Genomic DNA, 18062 nt, shown 5'->3' on the forward strand with positions numbered 1-18062 from the left:
GCCATCTAAATGTTTACAGCAATGATGATTACTGATAGCTGAGGGATAACAAAAGGCAGGATGCTAGGCAGTGGCAGAGGAAGGACATTTAAACAGACAGCATGCATGCACATCCTTATGTATTCTGGGACCAGAACTGGAGAGTTTCCCAGGGTCTATCCAGTCTATTGGGGGACTGCCAAAGAGAAGAATTTATGCTTTACTTATACAGATTATCAACTGTGGTTTCCTTTATGAATATAGAAAAATAAAGAATTTGTCTTCAAGGAGATAGGCGGGTCAACTGGTATAGAGAAATTAAATGCTCCAGATACTGCTTTCAAGAAAGTAGACAAGTAAGCCATCCAAGACAAATACCATCTTGAAGATCTCCATTGTTGGTCCATTACTTTTGTTTTCCTCTTAGGCAAAATATTCTTCTATAAAGAAAGGATTTTGTCAATGGAGAATTATTCAGTGTGGACCTGTGCATTAATGAATAAATCCCTAGGAAGTTGCCTGAAAAACAATGAAGTTAAATGAATTCCTGAGGCTCACACACTGAGTGTCAGAGGAGAGATTGGAACCTAGGTCTCCTTTCCTGACTCCATGTTTAGGAGCTCTCTGCTGTCCCCAGGATGCTACTACTACAGTTCTTGCAGAGAGCCAACAGAAGTCTCTCCAAGTCTTTTTGTATGTAATCATTGCTTCCTGGTGTCAATAAAACACAGTTAGCAGCTCTCAATCTCTCACCGGCTTTTTCTCTAGTTTCTCTATGTTTTCAGTTTTCCCATATTACTTCTTTGTGGACTCTCCCCTCACATTTTACTAAGACATAGGTAGAAGAGGACCCAAGATCAAGCCATTCTAATCACATAGGTGCTTATTACCCTTGAAGACAGAAAAATACAACATTTAAGAAAGCACTATTGGTGTTTTAATCTTCCTATACAAAGTTGCCTGTTTATATAAGCACCATTTCATAAAGCTTTAATGAATGACCTAACTTAGAGTAAATCGTGTTGAACATCTTGCTGAAGCAAATTGAAAATAAATGTTGAAACATAACTCTGATAGACAATGGGGATTTCTTACTGAGTAGATTAACAACCACGATGTAGAAACTATCTGAAAAGCTATAGCACAGTCCCTAAATTAGGCTGCCTTCCTGTCCCTCCACTGTTACAGTGTGTGCATTGAGCAATACTGGAATCACAGCAAGATGTGTAGGATATCTGTTCCCTATTTTCGAAAAACAAATAATAATTTCATTGTGTAAGACTGAGTAAGAGGAAGAAATGTATTCACTTTCAAGAGATCTGCTAGATTATTTTTCAGTATGCGTCTTCTGGTGGCAAATAATCAACCAACAAATACTTATTAATAATAGTATTTATACGAGAACTTTAAAGTTTGCAAAACACTTTTGACATGTTAATTTATTTGAGCCTCACAACAATCTTATACGGTTGTCACTATTATTATCCCCATCTTGCCACTTAGGAAACCGAGGAACAGACAAGCTAAGTGACTTGCCGAGGATCACATAATTTATATGTGTCTGAGGCAAGATTCACACTCAGGTATGTCCCAGGCACTATGCTAGATACTGGTGATCCGAAGCTCTCAAAGATCTTATGTTTTGTCAAGGTAGATAACCTATATGCATAAATACATATATTCAGAATTCCTTCCTGTGGTCTGGTGACTTAAAAATTATCTAAATGTAATGCACACTAATTAACAATGACATTTTTTTTAAATACATAGTTATTCAATTATAGTGTGATTCAATCCCCTTCATAGTGGAAGTAGATAAAGGCGAGTGAGCATTTGTAAACAGGTTGCAGGAGGTGCTGTGGCCACCTTGTGGATAATGACAGAAAGAACCACTCCTGAAGAAGAAAGGGGGGAGCAACCGCATCTGTTCAGCTGCTGGCATGGCAAACACACCATTGATGCCATTTCTCTTTGGACTTTTGCCTAAATAGCTTCCTCTCCTGTTTGCTGAGCAAATGTTCAATCAATCAGCAGGTATTTACCAAAAACCTACAACAAGTCCCACACTAGGCCAAACGCGGGACACAAAAACAGGACAAGGTCAATGTTAAGGTCTCATGAGATTGTTAAGCTTTCATACTTTGCTGACTTTCATTGTACAGGTGATCGAAAACATTTATAAATGACATTTGAAGGCAAAATGAATTGGCTTCTCCTAGCTGAAAGGGATGTCAAATTAGACAGATCACCCTTTACTTTTTTCTATGAGAACCATTCTGTGTTTACTACTGAATCTGAAATAGGAGTACAATTGTGAAAAATTGCATGATGCAGTTGTACTGGATGGAAATATCTTTCCTTTGACATGATGTTTACATTTACATTGTTTCTATCATTCCTACAACCTAAGCTTAAAGGTAGATGGGGAGTTCGTGAAGTTAATGGGCAAGAAAACACATGTGCATTTCAGAGCATCTAATTTAGTTGGTAAAAAGAAGACTGTAATATGAGTTGGAGGGATGGAGGGGAGAAAGAGGTTTCAAGCTATGATGTTAGCGTAAGGAATTCCTGAGAGAAAAAGGGAATAATGCTGAACTTAGACTTAGTTACAAGACTTGAAAACAAGTCCTGGCTCTATGTAACCTTGGACAAGTCACTTAATTCTCTGGGCCTCATTCCTCACGAGGGGGAAATGGCCTCGTGGGCAATATTAGGAAGGGTGTCAGAATTCACGTCAGGAATGCTGGGCTTCAAGTCCAGTGTCTAACATACGTTATTTGTGTGACTCTGGGTAAGTCACTTAATCTTGCCTTGCCCCCAGGAAAACAAAACATGACTATATTAACAGAAGTTCCTGTCCAAAAACTTCATACAACATTTGGAAATCGCAGTTTTGTTTTGTTTTTAAATGAGGAGATTGGCCTACTCTATTCACTAATATTCCTGCTTCAGAAATTCCTTCCACTGATACAGATTAGCAATTCTTCTGTAAATTCATAGTCTTAGAATGAATTGCCTTAGAAACTGACACTGGGAAGGTAGATGGCATGTCACACATGCCAGTATGTGTCACAGTCAGAATTGGTACCTTAGTCATCCATAAACCACATCCAGCTCTCTGTCCACAACAAAACAAGAACAGTTGCTTTGATCATTGCACATTGTTAATTTTTGTAATTCGTTAATGTTTTCTGAGCATAAGTATAAAGGAATTCTTTGGAAGGGCAAAAGATTGATTACATCTATATAGTAACATGGAAAGTACACTGGAAAATAATACGAGAATTCTGATGGCTAGTGTAGGGTTGAGCTCACTACTTCTGATCAAGAGTGAAAACGAATTTATCTTCCCTGGAACTTGGTTTTCTAATCGGAAGGATGATGAGGGTGGACTGGATTATTCCTAGGCTGCCTGCTTTGTCTAAAATGCTGTGCTTCCAGTATGCTTGTTCTTTAATCCATCAAAAGACTGCTTACGTTCTCAAAACCTGTTTGGAAGAGGGGGGAAACAGATCCTAAAGAGCTTAACAAACTTTGGGGGTCAGTAGTTTTTAAACTGTCTTTCCCCTACCAAAATATTTTTAAAGTGAACTTAGTAATACTTTCAATAAATAGAAAAAGTAAATAAAATATATAGAATGAAACTTAGTTTTCATTTTGATGCTTGAAAATTAAGAGGGTCTATAAGTTTGGAGCATGTTAATAACAATAACTGACATTTTATAACGCATTAAAATTTACAAAGCATTCCCCCTTAGCACACTCATAACTCACAACAACCCTACGAGGAGTTTCGCAAGTGCTATCATCCCCCCTTGCTCAGAATCACACAGCAAGGAGTGGAGGTATAACTTCAACCCAGGTCTTCCTGACTCCAAGTCTACCAAAAATCCACTATGCCATACCGCTTCAAATAATTCGATGAAAAGAGAAGAAAATCAATTATGTAATGTAGATGTTAACTAAATAATAATACCTACTTCATAGGATCATAGATGAAAGTTAGGAAGGACCTTCCAGGCCAACGAGTCCAACCCTCTCATTTTACAGATGAGAAAACTGAGGCTGAGAGGCTAAGTTACTTTCCTAGAATCAAACAGGTAGCAAATATGTGAGGCAAGATGCGAAATCAGGTCTCCTGACTCCAAGTGAAGTGTTCTATCCATTATACCGCTTACCTATTCCTTTGTCCTCTGGACCTAACTTTTGTCAGAGTACTTCAAAAGTTGTAATGCTGGTATTATTTTAAAAGAAAGTGCATTAGATTTGAAATTTAAAAGACTTAGCTTTAAACCCTGTCTCTGGTACCTACTAAGCGTGTGAGATTAGAAACGTGTCTTTAACATCAATGTGCTTCTGTTTTCTCACCTGTAAAAAGAGAATGCTAGCCTACATGTTCTTCAAATATCTCTTCCACCTCTGACTCCTACAAAACAGACTTCGAGCCAAAGTATCTGTAAACCAATCAAGAGCATTGTAGGGTTTCCCTACCAAGCACCCTCAAAGATCTTGGCCACTTGCTTCAGATATTTCTAAATTCCAAATATACTAATAATGTTCATCAGTGATCAGTAAATGAAAAGACCACTTGTCCTAACATCTGTTCTGAACCTAAAGTTTCGTTTATTTATTTGATGACGCCTCACTTAAATACGAACTGTGTGGCTACCAGAAGGATAAATTGTTCCTGCATTTGACCTATAGTTTTGAGTCTAATTGTTAGGTGAGATACACACACACACATATGTATGTGTGTATGTATGTACATATGTGCATATGTATATAGGTATTCTTCTGATGTATTCAAAACCTTTGGGGAGAAAGGTTAATAGAACCGTTTCAGAAAAAGTAGCAACAAAAATGAAGAAGAACAAGAAGAAGACATCATATATTACTTTAAGGTTTGTGAAGAGTATTACACAGGGTGTTCCTAAAGTCTGGACACATAGGCTATTGATGGCCATGTGGAGTTATTGCATTGAGTTCATGTGAATCTGGTAAAGGGCATCAACCTTTGCAACACAAATGATGAAAATGAAGAGGCTATTTGTTAATATTCCAATTAAATAAAATTTTCATTCATTTCATTTCTTGAAAATATGCATTTTTGCCTATGTATCCAGACTTTAGGAACCCCCTACATATATATATATATATATATATATATATATATACACATATGCATATATATACATATATGTGATCTCATTTATCAATAAAAGTACATGATAATCGAATATTTTGTTATTAGTCCTGTCGAATGATAGTGAAGATACATCTCATGGATATTCCCATTGATGGACTCCTTGAACAATCTTTAGAAATAACTAACAAGGGTATAAATTGAATTAGTCATTCTATGTTCTATATAAATACATGTGGATTTCAAATGACTTTTAGTCTTGATCATAGGAGAAATTGAATTCATCATTTGGAAAGTAAATATAATAGGCTTACCTCTATAACTTTATTTCCCACAATGTGTGGACTGACTGAGGCATGATAATATTACCAAGTAAAGACCATGATAGTGAGGTTTAAGTACAGGAAGTTTAAAAAGTGAGGCTGATGGAGCCAGTGAAGCAGCACAAAGATATTGGGTGCAGGCAAAAGTGAATTTTTGGATGAAGAATGAAGACAAAAGAGGACCGCATGGAGTGGTATGTCCAGGTGCACATGAACCTATGTTCAATGATTCCAGTGATTCAATGTTCAATGACTCCAATGATTCCAAGAGGCTTCTGCATTCTCCAGCCTGCCCTAAAGCATCAGCTTTTCATCAGTCTTTCCCAAGAGACTCCTAGGAAAGAAATTCCAAGAGGCAAGTAGAAATGTCCCTTAAGCATTTACCAGTGGGGTTATGACATCACTGTATCCTCCACCTCTGCCTTGTAATCAAAGGAGCTAAGGATGATTGAGATTAGAGCTCATTTAGGTATAAGAAAGAGATTGTTCCCATTTGTGCACAGATACAAAGAATTCTTGATTCACTTTCCTCTTATTTTGTTATTTCATGTTTTAGTTAAACGCTTTTTATATTGGATTTAGTGTCTTTTATGGTCTGGCAATGAAGCCTATAGTGCTTAATTAATTAGGGACTCAAGTCAGGAATTTCATAACTGATTACTCAAAATAGTCACATTAAACCTGGGAGGTAGTAAAGGGTACAACACAAGAGCACTCTCCCAGAGCAGTAGAGATGAGGAAGACAGGATTTGGGGTATGAGAGTACTCAGACAAAAACAAATCCTGTCCAGGCAAAGGAAATACATTCAAAACAGCCCATGACTATGTTAGGCGGCTTAGTTTCTTCTTATAGGCAAAGGATTAAAAGAATTCTAACTCTGTTTTAAAAAGATTAACAGAGGCAACACTTTCAGACATACTGCTAGGATCTCCAGCCCAGTACTGGTAAAATTCTAAGACAAGCCAATGAATAACACAAAACATATGACTTCACCTTGTGGGTGGTTGTGCAAAACAAACAAAAGGGAAGACCTAAGGATTGGAGGAAATGGTTTTATTGGGGGGAGGGTGAATCTTTTAAAATGGTGTTGCTATAATTTTTTTGACAACATAATTTAGAGGCTTTTTAGTAGAGCACATCTACACCTTGATCCTTCTCCACCTCTTTTTCCCCCATGGTATTGTCTTGCCTGTCAATTATTAGGAGAGAAGGCTTTTCTTTAAAAGGCTTTTAAACAGTATTAGAAATGATTGTAATATCACCTAAAAGCTCTTGAAGAAATATCAAGAAAATTTGTGTTCATCCTCACACTTCCCTTATGATAAAATGCAAGGTCTTGTTCTGTTTGCTTGCTTGTTTTCAATCCAGAGGCAAAGTTTCAGTCTAGTTAGATAGGTTAAGCAAGAAACCTAATAGCCTCTGACCAGTGGAGAGGCAACTGTCTGTGGATGATGGGAGAATACAAGGCAATTGGAAAGCATCTTTGCTTTCTTATTTTTTTCTTTTCTTAAAAAATAGTTTTTATTCTGAATTTCATTATCATCAACAAACATAAACATTTCAATGTACAAAGGATAAAAAAGGAGGATTATATATGAAACCAGGAACATCCAATATTCAGTTTTTGTTTTTAGCACCATATCAATAATGCCCTTCTCTCTGTCTTCCCTTCAAAACCATCTTATAATCTATTCTTTGCATTTTTCCTTTCTATTCTTTTCTTCTTCTTGCTCCCTATCACTACTACTCTCACTGTAGTTATTTTGAATGGAATTGCTTTTACTATCTCCACCAAGTTTTATTGGCAGGTAATTTTGTGGCCTTATCTTATATCCTGCAGCTTTACTGGAGTTGTTCGTTGTTTCTATTAATTTTTCAATGAATGTCTATGTAAACCATATCATCATTTAAAAGCAGTAATTTTGCTTTCTCTTTTCCTATAATTATCTTCTAAATTTCATTTTATATTTTATTTCTATAGATAACATTTCAATAACTGTATCATATAACAGTGGTGCCAATGGCTATCCTTACTTTACTCTTAGTCTTACTTGAAAGACCTATAAAGTTTTTTCACTGGATATAGCTTTTGGTTTGAGATATATATTGTTTATTGTATTAACAACAGTGCCCTTACATTAGGGAAAGATCCTTTCATTTCTAGTGTTTCTAACAATAAAATAATGGCATATCTTCTCTAGGACCTTCTCCTAAATCTGTTGGTATAATCTTGTAATTCTTGATTATTTCTAAACTAATACTCTTTTATTATGCTTATAATTTTCCTATTTTTGAACCACCCCAACTTTCTTGATACAAATCCAACCTAGTCATCATATACAATCCTATTAACATATTGCTGCAGCCTCTTTGTTATTGTATTAAATATTTTAACATGAATTTTCATTAGAGACATTGCTTAATAGTTTTCTTTCTCTGACATCCCTCTCTGGTTTAGGCTTTAGGACCATGTTTGTTTCTTATAGGAAGTTTAGTAAAATATTGTCTTTCCCCATTTTTGCAAAGAATATATGAAAATTGGGATTTTTTTGTGAATTCATCTGGTCTTATCATTCATTTTCTTTTGTAAACTCCTTGTGACTTGTTCAGTTTATTTCTCTGAAACTGGTTTATTTTAGTTATCTATTTCTTGTTCCATAAATCTTGGTATTTTATATCTTTAAAATGTTTATCTTATTTAAGTAATAAGATTTATTGGCATATAATTAGACAGAATGAATTCTAGTAATTTCCATTACTTCCTGTTTACAAGTCAGTAGTTCTAATTTTTGAAGCATACAATTTAGTTTCCTTCTCTTTCTAAAAAAAATCAAATTAGTTAAGTCACTTTTATTAAGCTTTTTAAAAGCTTTTAATTTCATCAATTTAATGAGTATTTGACTGAAATTTAATTGCTTTCAATTTTGTTAATCTCTTCTTTGATTTGCAGAATTTCTTTTTTGTATATAATTGGTTTTCTCATTCGTGGATTTTTTACTTTTCTCAGTTGCATTTCTACTTCATAAATCTGTTCATTTGCTCTTTTACTGATAAAAATGTTTAGAGGTATAAATTTCCACTAAAGACTGCTTTGACTGCATCTCATAAGGTTTGGTATGTTGGTTTATTGTAATTTACTTTGATGAAATTATCTACTGTTTGAGAGAGGATTCTGGGAGGATGGCAGAGTAGGTCAGAAAATTCCAAGCTCCTAAGATTTTCCCCCACAAAAGAGAGGAAATAGTGTCTCAGGGCAAAAATAGAGCAGTAAAAGTAAATAAGAGCAGAGACCAAACAGGGGTCCTCCTGGGACGATCAGAGATCTGAAGAAAAACACCAGGATGAAGCTTGGTCCCTGTACAGAGTAAACACTTCCTAGGTCTTAGGTCTACTTAAACAACAAGTGACAAGCCCTGGAGTTGGCTGGATTGGGAGGCTGCCTCAGTCCCAGGTACAGGAACTTTTACCCCCAGGACAGTGAGGGAGGTTGGGCATCTGAGCTGGAAAAGATCAAGGGAACCTCTACTGACAAGGAATGCCAGACCCAGTGTTCTGTAGAGATGCAGCCAGGGGTGAGAAGAAACATGCCTTGTGAGTGAAGAAACAGTGGGGCAGGGACACAGCTGGTTGTGGGCACTTACAGGAGGATGAAAGTATTAGTCTATGTTCCAGGCCAGAGGGGAGAACTGAAGGAGGATCTGAGGCCAGAGACACCATCCCCCATATCACAAAACTAGAGGTGATTACAAAAATTAAGCTACTACAAAGGGGAAAAAGGCACAGGCAAAGGAGAAAGAATCCAACCATAGAGAGTCATGATGAGAATAGAGAAGACCAGGGTTCATATTCAGAGGAGCATACTGAAGCAAAGAAATCCTCTTCTACCCTAAATAGTAACATCAAGAGGTCACCTGCCCCAAAAGAATTCATAGAAGAACTTTAAAAAGACTTTAAAAATCAAATGATAGAGATTAAGGAAAAAACTAAAAAAAATAGCAATCCAAGAAAAATAAGGTTATGAAAAGAAAGCCAACCACCCTAAAAAAGGAGATCCAGAATCTTAAGGGAGAAAACTCCTTGAAAATCAAAATTGAGCAAGGGAAAGGCAGTGAAGTTATAAGAGGTCAAGAAATAATAACACAAAATATAAAGAATGAAAAATAGAAGAGAAAGTGAAACATTACCTAAGAAAAACAACTGATCTGGAGAACAGATCAAGAAGAGAAAACATAAGAATAATCAGACTACCAGAAAGCTATGGTCAAAAAAAGAATCTAGGTACAATAATACAGGAAATGATTAAAGAAAATTGTCTTGAAGCATTAGAACAAAAAGGGAAAGTAGAAATTGAAAAAAAAATCCACCAATCAATACCTGAAAGAAATTCTATGAAGAAAAACCACAGGAATATTATAGTCAAATTCTGAAACTCCCAGCTCAAGGATAAAATATTATGAGCAACAAGAAAAAAAATTTAAATATGGTGGTGCCACAATTAGAATCACATAAGACTTAATAGCAGCAACACTAAAAGACTGCAGATCTTGGAACACTATATATTGAAGAGCAAAAGAACTGGGGTTCCAGCTGAAAATATCATACCCAGCAAAGTTAAGCATAATCCTCAATGGAAAAAATGAACATTTAATGAACTGTCAGACTTTTAGGACTCTGTTAAAAAAATATGAACATAATAGAAGATTTTACATTTATAAGAGCCAAGAGAAATATAAGGTACATACCAAAGACTAATTACAAGGGACTCAATATGGACAAACTGTTCATCTGTTATGTATGTAAAATGTAAAACATATGTCTAAGATTGTGATTAGTAATTGGGAAGTTCACAAGAAAGATTGGGGTAGATCTGAATATGATATCTCTTTAAAAAGTAAGACCATTTAGGAACAGCTAAAAGGAGCAATTATCTTATACAAATGAGGTGTGAGAGGAAGAACCAACACAAAAGAATTAGATGGAGGAGGAGTGTTATTAGTTCTGGAAAGCTACTTTCATTGGGAAAGGGTTCAAGAGGGAACAATACATATATATCTAGAAGAGTATAAAAGTCTTCTAAATTCAGAAAGAAATAAAATGATAAGGGGATGGGGAGGAGAGGAGAGGATAAGGGAGGGATTGCTAGAGGGGAGGGCGAGGGAATAGGTCAAAGGGGTGTATAGCAGGTTGTTTAGATTTATGAAAATGGGAGGATAGAAGTAAAGTAGAAGAGTTAGGAGGTATAGGAAATAAGAGCTACACACAAACATAAAAACAAAGATCAGGAGTAGAATTTGTTAGGTAAACTATATGTCTATGTATGTATGTGTATATGTATATGAGTATGTATATATCTACATATAAATATATCCATGCTTAATTGAAGCCTGGGGAGGGCAGTAGGAAGAGTGGGGAAAGAACAAAGTAAAAAGTACACAGCAGAGAACAAAAGAAAACTTCCAAGGAAGCGAAGATGGATAGGTCCCAACACAATGCGTAATATTTCTTATATAGACTTTCTTGAAATGAAAATAGATTGCTGTATGTTTTTAATCCTCCCTTATGTTCTGCTGAATACATGACATGGTATTTTTTCTTTTCTTATTTCACAGTTAATTTTCAATATTTATGTTTATGATATGTTTCTTTTTCTTTTCTTATTGTATATTTAACTTTTAGTAATAAAAAATGAGAAAGAAAAAAAAAGAAATTATCTGTTTCTATGATTTGTTCTCTGAGCCAATAAATCTTAGTCTCCATCTAAGTTTGAATCCTTTCTTCAAAGGATCTTTATTGATTTTAACTTTATTATGTTATGACCTATAGAAGATTTGCTTAACATTTCTACTTAATATTTGCTTAATATTTCATAATTTTATTTATGATGTTTTTCTGTCCTCCTATAGTGTCATTTTTAAATACTTAAAATATGTATTTTCCTTTTGATTCCCATTCAATAATAATAAGAGACCTAAGAATAAAACTTTTCTAAAATTCCATTCAAGTCCTTAACTTTGATCTTGTTTATATTTTTGTTAGATTTAACTAGGTATTAAAAGAGGCACACTGAGGCCCCAACTATTTTAGTTTTACTGTCTATTCCTCCCTGCTCTCCAATTAGCTTTATTCTTTGAACACTCATTTGCTATGTCATTCAATGCAGATTTTAATATTGGTATCATTTAATTTTAGTGGTGTCTTTAAGTGTAATGTAGTTGCCCTAATTATCTTTTTAACCATGTCTATTTTTACTATTGCCTTGTCTAATATCATTTTTACCCTCCTCCATTTTTAATCCAACTGAGGCATGATAAAATTCTGTTCCAGCCCCTCATTTAGACTCTCTGTGATCTCCATATTTCAGTACGTTTCTTGTTAAATATATGTGTGTATACATGTATATCTATATCTATACCTGTATCAATATCTATATATCTATATCTATATGTGTGTGTATGGAGAGAGAGAGACAGAGACAGAGACAGACAGACAGACAGACACACACACAGAGAGAGAGAGAGAGAGAGAGAGAGAGAGAGAGAGAGAGAGAGAGAGAGAGAGAGGTGAATTTTGCTTTCTAATCCATTTTGATATTCTTGCCATTTTATGGATGAGTTCATCCCATTCATATTCATGCTCATTTTATCCCTCTATCATATCTGCTTAGATATTTACCCTCTTTGCCTCCATTTTCCCTCTTTTCAATGAATAAATTGGTAAAGTATAGGGAATATGTTTAACACAATAATTTCTAACTGATATTGTCTAATCTCACTCCACTATCATTCTTCTCTTCAGCTACTCCAGACCCTATTCAATGATTCCTGTACTTTCTTTCTCTCATTTTGAGCCCTTTCCACTTTAGGATTACTCCTTCTTCATAAGAGAGAAATATATTAGTAATACATTAGTATCTCTTAAAATATATTATTTGTGTTTAAGTTTGTTTTGCTTTAACTACTTCTCCTACTATGCCCTCCCTCTCTACCCTCTGTCAGTGTCCTCAACAACTTCTTTGTTTTACTTAATATATTTCTATGCCAAAATATTTGGTTTTGTGTGTTCCCAGTTCAGAAAAGTGTGAGATTCATGAGATATCCTATCCCCTCTCTGTCTTCCATGTTTGTCTATTATTCTATTTTTCTTGTTAGATACCCAAATTATGAAGCAGAAGAGATGGAGACATTCACCAGAGGTGAAATGGATGGTTTTGATTATATAAAATTTAAAATGTTTTATCCTAACAAAAGCAATGTAGCTAAAATTAAAAGAAAAGTGGGGAACCAGGAAAAAAATCTTTGTAGCAAGTTTCCCTGATAAAGTCTCTTTTCTAAAAATATATAGGAAACAATTAAATTTATAAGAATAAGAGTCATTCTCCAATTGATAAATAATCAAAGGATATGAATAAGCAGTTTTCAGAGGAAGAAACCAATGTTATCAACAGCCACATTTTAAAAATGCTCTAAATCACCAACAATTAGAGAAAATCAAATTAAAACAGCTCACGCCTATCAGATTGGCTAAGATGATTTTTAAAAAGTAAAATGACAAATTCTGGAAGGGATGTGGGAAAATAGGCCCACTAATGCACTGTTGGTGGAGTTGTGAATCTATCCAGCCATTCCAGAAAGCAATTTAGAACTATGCCTAAAAATCTATTAAACTGTGAATACCTTAGTAATATTGCTGCTAGGGCTATACCCTAAGGAGATTTTAAAAAAAGGGAAAGGACCCATATGTATAAAAATATTTATAGCAGGGGTTTTTGTGGTGCAAAGAATTGGAAACTGAAAGGATGTTCATCAAAAGGGGAATGGCCAAACAAGCTGTGCTATATGAATGCGTTTGATTTGATGTAACTCACAACTCTGTACTGTAACTTTAATGCTATTTGGTCTTTTCAAAAGCATCTGTGCCACACAAAGCTGCTTCTTTGCTGATTCCTTATCTGCTATTCTTCACCACTCTGTAACTGAGGAAATCCTCTTTTCTTCCATTCTCAAATATAATATCTACAAGGTCTATGAATTTACAATTACCCTTAAAAGGATATTTAGAAAGGGATACTTTCTAGTTTGGATAGCAGTTCTCCTTAAGATGAAGAAAGGTGGCAGTAGGGCTCGAGCCCGGCTGTTGCTGGAACTGTGGGAATGATGCTGAGAAAGGTATAAGGACCCAGGATGCTTTCTGCATGTGTTGCACCAGGACATCACAAAGCATTGCTGTCAGTTCGGATGCCCAGGATCCAGGGGAGAAATCCAGAGCCATTTCTTGAACTCAGGAGAATGATCCAGCCAAGCATGGGGAGCAGCACTTGTGTCAGCACTACAGCATTCCTCTGGAGGAACTGAAGACTATTTTTCCACATGGACTGCCCCCTTGCTTTGGAATGCAGGTGAAGACCTTCAATGAAGCCTGCCTGATGGTATGGGAGCCAGCTCTAGAGCTCCTGCACTACTTGAAAAATACAAACTTTATCAACCCTGCTATCCAATACGTTCTCTATAGAGAAAAGGGTACAGGAAAGCCTTATTCTTTGCCATGTGGTTCATTTCTGTGCGATAATGCGCATTTCAGATGCTCACTGTTGGGTGAAAATTTGTGGGGATCTTCTGCAATGTGCAGTGCAGTGTCTTCTGCAGTCTGCCTACAACAAAGACCATTACAATCACCTCCTGAAAGCCTCAACTTGGTTAAAGAACTTCAAAACTTTAAACGAGCGGTTCCTGAACCAGATCAAAATCCAACAGAAGTGCATCTGGAACAAACGGGAAAGCATAGAGGGCAGACCCCCTGGGGAAGTAGTTGAGCCAGGCCGAAATTGAGTGAAAAATGCCAGTGATGCTGTTGGGATTGTGATGAAAGAACTGAAGAGGCAAAGTTCTTCAGGTTCCTTTTGCCTTCTGGTGGCAGTGGATAGTGTCAATGCTCTCTGGGGGAGGACCACACTGAAAAAAGAAGACAAAAACCTGCCTGTCCCAGAGAAGCTGACACTCGTTCAAAATGGTGACCAACGATTGGCATGGAGGGGTTATCATACTGAGTCTGAGCCAGACTGGCTCTCTCTTGAAACCCAGAGCTGCCTATTTGCCCCAGGCCTGGTGCTTGATACGTTTTGGTCTGAATCAGAAAGAAAAGCCTTTCTCCAGAAGCAGCCAAGGTCCTCTGTCTGGACAGATCCCAGGGCTTGGGATCCTATAGCAGGCCTCTAGAGCTCGGGGAAGAGTCTTCTCAAGGGTGGCCAGACTTCCTATCGAAGTGACTGAAGCAGGTGAAGATTCCATCCCTCGTCTTGTCGCTTGTGTCAAAATGTGAACATTGCACATTGTTCTCAGAAGCAGGATTCTATGATCCTTCCCTCTTTAATAAAAAAGAAATAAAGATAAAATGCTTTTCTTAAAAGAAGAATGCCATTGGGTTTATAATATGATAAGCACTGGCTAAGCTTTAGTGTTTGTGGATAAACTTTGCCTTTGGTATCTGCATGTCCTCAGTTAAAGAAAATTCCTAGATCAAAAAAAAAAAGATGAAGAAAGGCAAAGTTTATCCATCTATCTCTAATAACTACAGACCAGGACAACCAGCTATTTAATTACCATGATACTGTGTTAAACACTAAAATTGTAGCAAATAGATCACAGAAAAAAAGGTTCAAACTGACTCTCTAGTGAAGGCAATTCAACCTAAGCTGTTCACTCACCAGGTTTTTACCCATTCAGAACAGAGTTACTTATAGCAAATAGTTCGATTTGATTCTGAATAAGGCAAACCATAGTAGCCAACTCTTCCCTCGCCAAGGTGCCACATTGTTCAATCTGAATAGAACTCATAGCAAAACAAAGAAAACAACAAAAAAAATATTGATTCTCTGAACAAGTGAAACAACCACTTACCAGGACTCCAGTAACACCATTAAATCTCAACCTTTCTTTTTATACAACAAAGCAGCTATATCGCCTGTCATTCCCCTTTCATCTCTTTCCCTTTCCAACCAGAAAGGCACATCAAAGGATAAAAGACATTTCTGAGAGGTTTCATGTCTCTTAAGTTCTTGGTGATGTAAAAGGCCAATAATTGCCGCACCAATCTTATTTCAGCTAATTAAGAATTCATGGCCAAAGCTGTCTTGTCAGCTGATTGCTACTTTTACTGAACTTTACAAAAAGCTCCAATAAAGCTATTTTTCTATCACCTTCAATCTTCACATAACAAGTTCTTCACTCTTCAACCTCAGCCTCCATCTCTTACCTTTCAGTGACTCAATTACTCACTTTTCACCTGAAAGGTAACAACTGAACAAACTTCCTTTATGAAAGTAATAGATTTTATTTAATCACAATTAAATGTGAAAATAGTTGTATGATTTCTAATTTTTAATTTTCCCTTATCTTAAAACTATATGCAAATGAGCTGAGGATAATAATGCCCTGCAGCTCATAGTTCTCAACATAGTCCACCACGTACTTTTATGTCCTTGGAACCAGTTTCTCCACATTCATATATTTCCAGTTATTAATAAATAAAAGCTATTTCCTGCCCCCTTTAAATCTTCACACTGATCTCAAACAAAGGAGACATCACTCTACTTTTTTTAACAAGGTAATGTAATGGCAGGTAGGTGGCACAGTGGATGGAACCCTGGACCTGAAGTCAAGAAGACAAATTCAAATATAGACTCAAATACTTTCTAGGTGTGTGACCCTGGGAAAGTCACTTAACCTCCGCTTGCCTCAGTTTCCTCATCTGTAAAATTGAAATAGCAATAGCACCTCCCTTTTAGGGTTGTTGTGAGGACCAAAAGAATTTATATCTGTAAAGTGCTTTGCAAAGCTTAAAGCGCTTCATAAATGCTAGCCAGCTATTAGTATTAAAGCCTTTATGTTTAAGTCAGTTCATTTTCTGTCCCAGACTACTCAAATCCCATCTGAAAACTGTTTTTCATAATACTCCTACTCCTTTGAGACATCAAAATATTCATCTATTGTATATCCTTTACCGGCAGTTGAGTTATTTTTCTTCATGCAAAAGCACTTTTTATGCCCATCAGCATGAAATTGCTCTGCATGAATAGGTCAGTACATTGTAGGGATACTACCGGGGACTAGAGTAAGGATCTCTTGTACAACATAGGTAACAAATGATCATCCCGTCTTTATTTGCAGATTTCAAGTGAGTGAAAACCCACTACCAGTCCACTATGGGATAGCTCTAGGAGTTTTTTTTGGTTGTTTGGTTTTTTGGTTTTGATTTGGTTTTTCTGGGTGGGGTTGGGGTTAGGTTTCCTTGTGTAGAGCCTAAATCTTCTGCCTCTTTGTACTTCCACGCATTGTTCTATTCCAACAAGAACTAGTCTGATCCCTCTTCTACTTAACAGCTTTTAAAATAATTGAAAGTAGCTGTCATTCGCCCCCACCATCCCGGCTCCCGGACTTCTCTAGACTCAGCAGTCCCTAGTACGGTCAATCCACTCTAATACGGCATAACTACCAGGCCCTTCGTCGTCCTGGTCACTCTCCTCATGAAGCTCTTCAGCTTATCAATATCCTGCTTAAAAGTGGCACCCCAGACTGAACGCTCAACTTTGGATTTTTTTGAGCGTGACAGAACACAGCGAGACGATCCCATCTCTTATTAGCGTCTCTAAATGAACCCTGAGGCAGCATTAGCGCTTTAAGTGTTGTTCGGTTGTTGCTGTCATACCCAGCCCTTCGTGGCTCCATTTGGGATTTTCTTGGCCAAGATACCGGGGCGCTTTGCCTGTTCCTTGTCCAGCGCGTTTTACAGAGAAGGAACTGAGGCAAACAAGAATAGGTAAGTGACTTGCCCAGGGCTGCACACCTAAGTGTCTGAGGCTGGGTTTAAACTCATGAAGACGAGTCTTCCCGATCCCAAACCCAGCGCTCTATCCGCTGCACCGCCTGCCTGCCCCAACACTAGCACTATTGGCTGCTATATTAGGTAGCTAGGTAGAGCAATGGATAGAGTCTTAGGCCTAGAGTCAGGCCTAGAGTTCAAATTTAGCCTTAGATACTTACTAGTTGTGTGATCTTGGGCAAGTCACGTAATTTCAGTTTCCCCAACTGTAGAGTGCGGATAATAACAGTACCTCCCCGGTCATTGTGAGGTTGAAATGAGATGGCATTTGAAGACATTATATAATTATGTGTGTGTATATACATATAATTATTAAAATATTATATAAATTTAATATACATTTGAAACATATAAATTATTGTATCACTATATGTCTTGGACCCCCAGGGAGGACCCCACCTCATTGGCTTTTATCACCCAGTCACCCCTCAGGACTTGGAACCGGGACTGGAACATAAAGGGGAGAACAGACCCCAAAAGAACTTTGTTTGGACTCTTTATTTGAAATTGGGACTTTGGGTGCCAAGTGGAAGCTTGCAACAGCAGTTTGGGGAGAAAGAGACATCCCCAAGAGAACTCTATTTGTTTGTTTGTTTGCTTTAGGACTTTACTAACTAAAGCATGCCCATGCCTCAGGGTACTGGGGAAAAGCCTGCAATGGCAGAGTGATTATCAAGAAGTACTTTATGAGCTAAAGAGATTAACTTGCTTTGACCTAGGGGTGGACATTTGAATTGTAAAC

General features: G+C 36.8%; 1 pseudogene; it reads left to right on the forward strand.

The window, feature by feature from the left end:
* The window catches only part of LOC118837349, a 33629-nt pseudogene extending 18982 nt beyond the window's left edge, over nt 1–14647 (forward strand).
* Nucleotides 14648–18062: the final 3415 nt, after the last annotated feature.

Source organism: Trichosurus vulpecula, chromosome 2 (assembly GCF_011100635.1).
Source record: "Trichosurus vulpecula isolate mTriVul1 chromosome 2, mTriVul1.pri, whole genome shotgun sequence".
NCBI classification, from domain to species: domain Eukaryota; kingdom Metazoa; phylum Chordata; class Mammalia; order Diprotodontia; family Phalangeridae; genus Trichosurus; species Trichosurus vulpecula.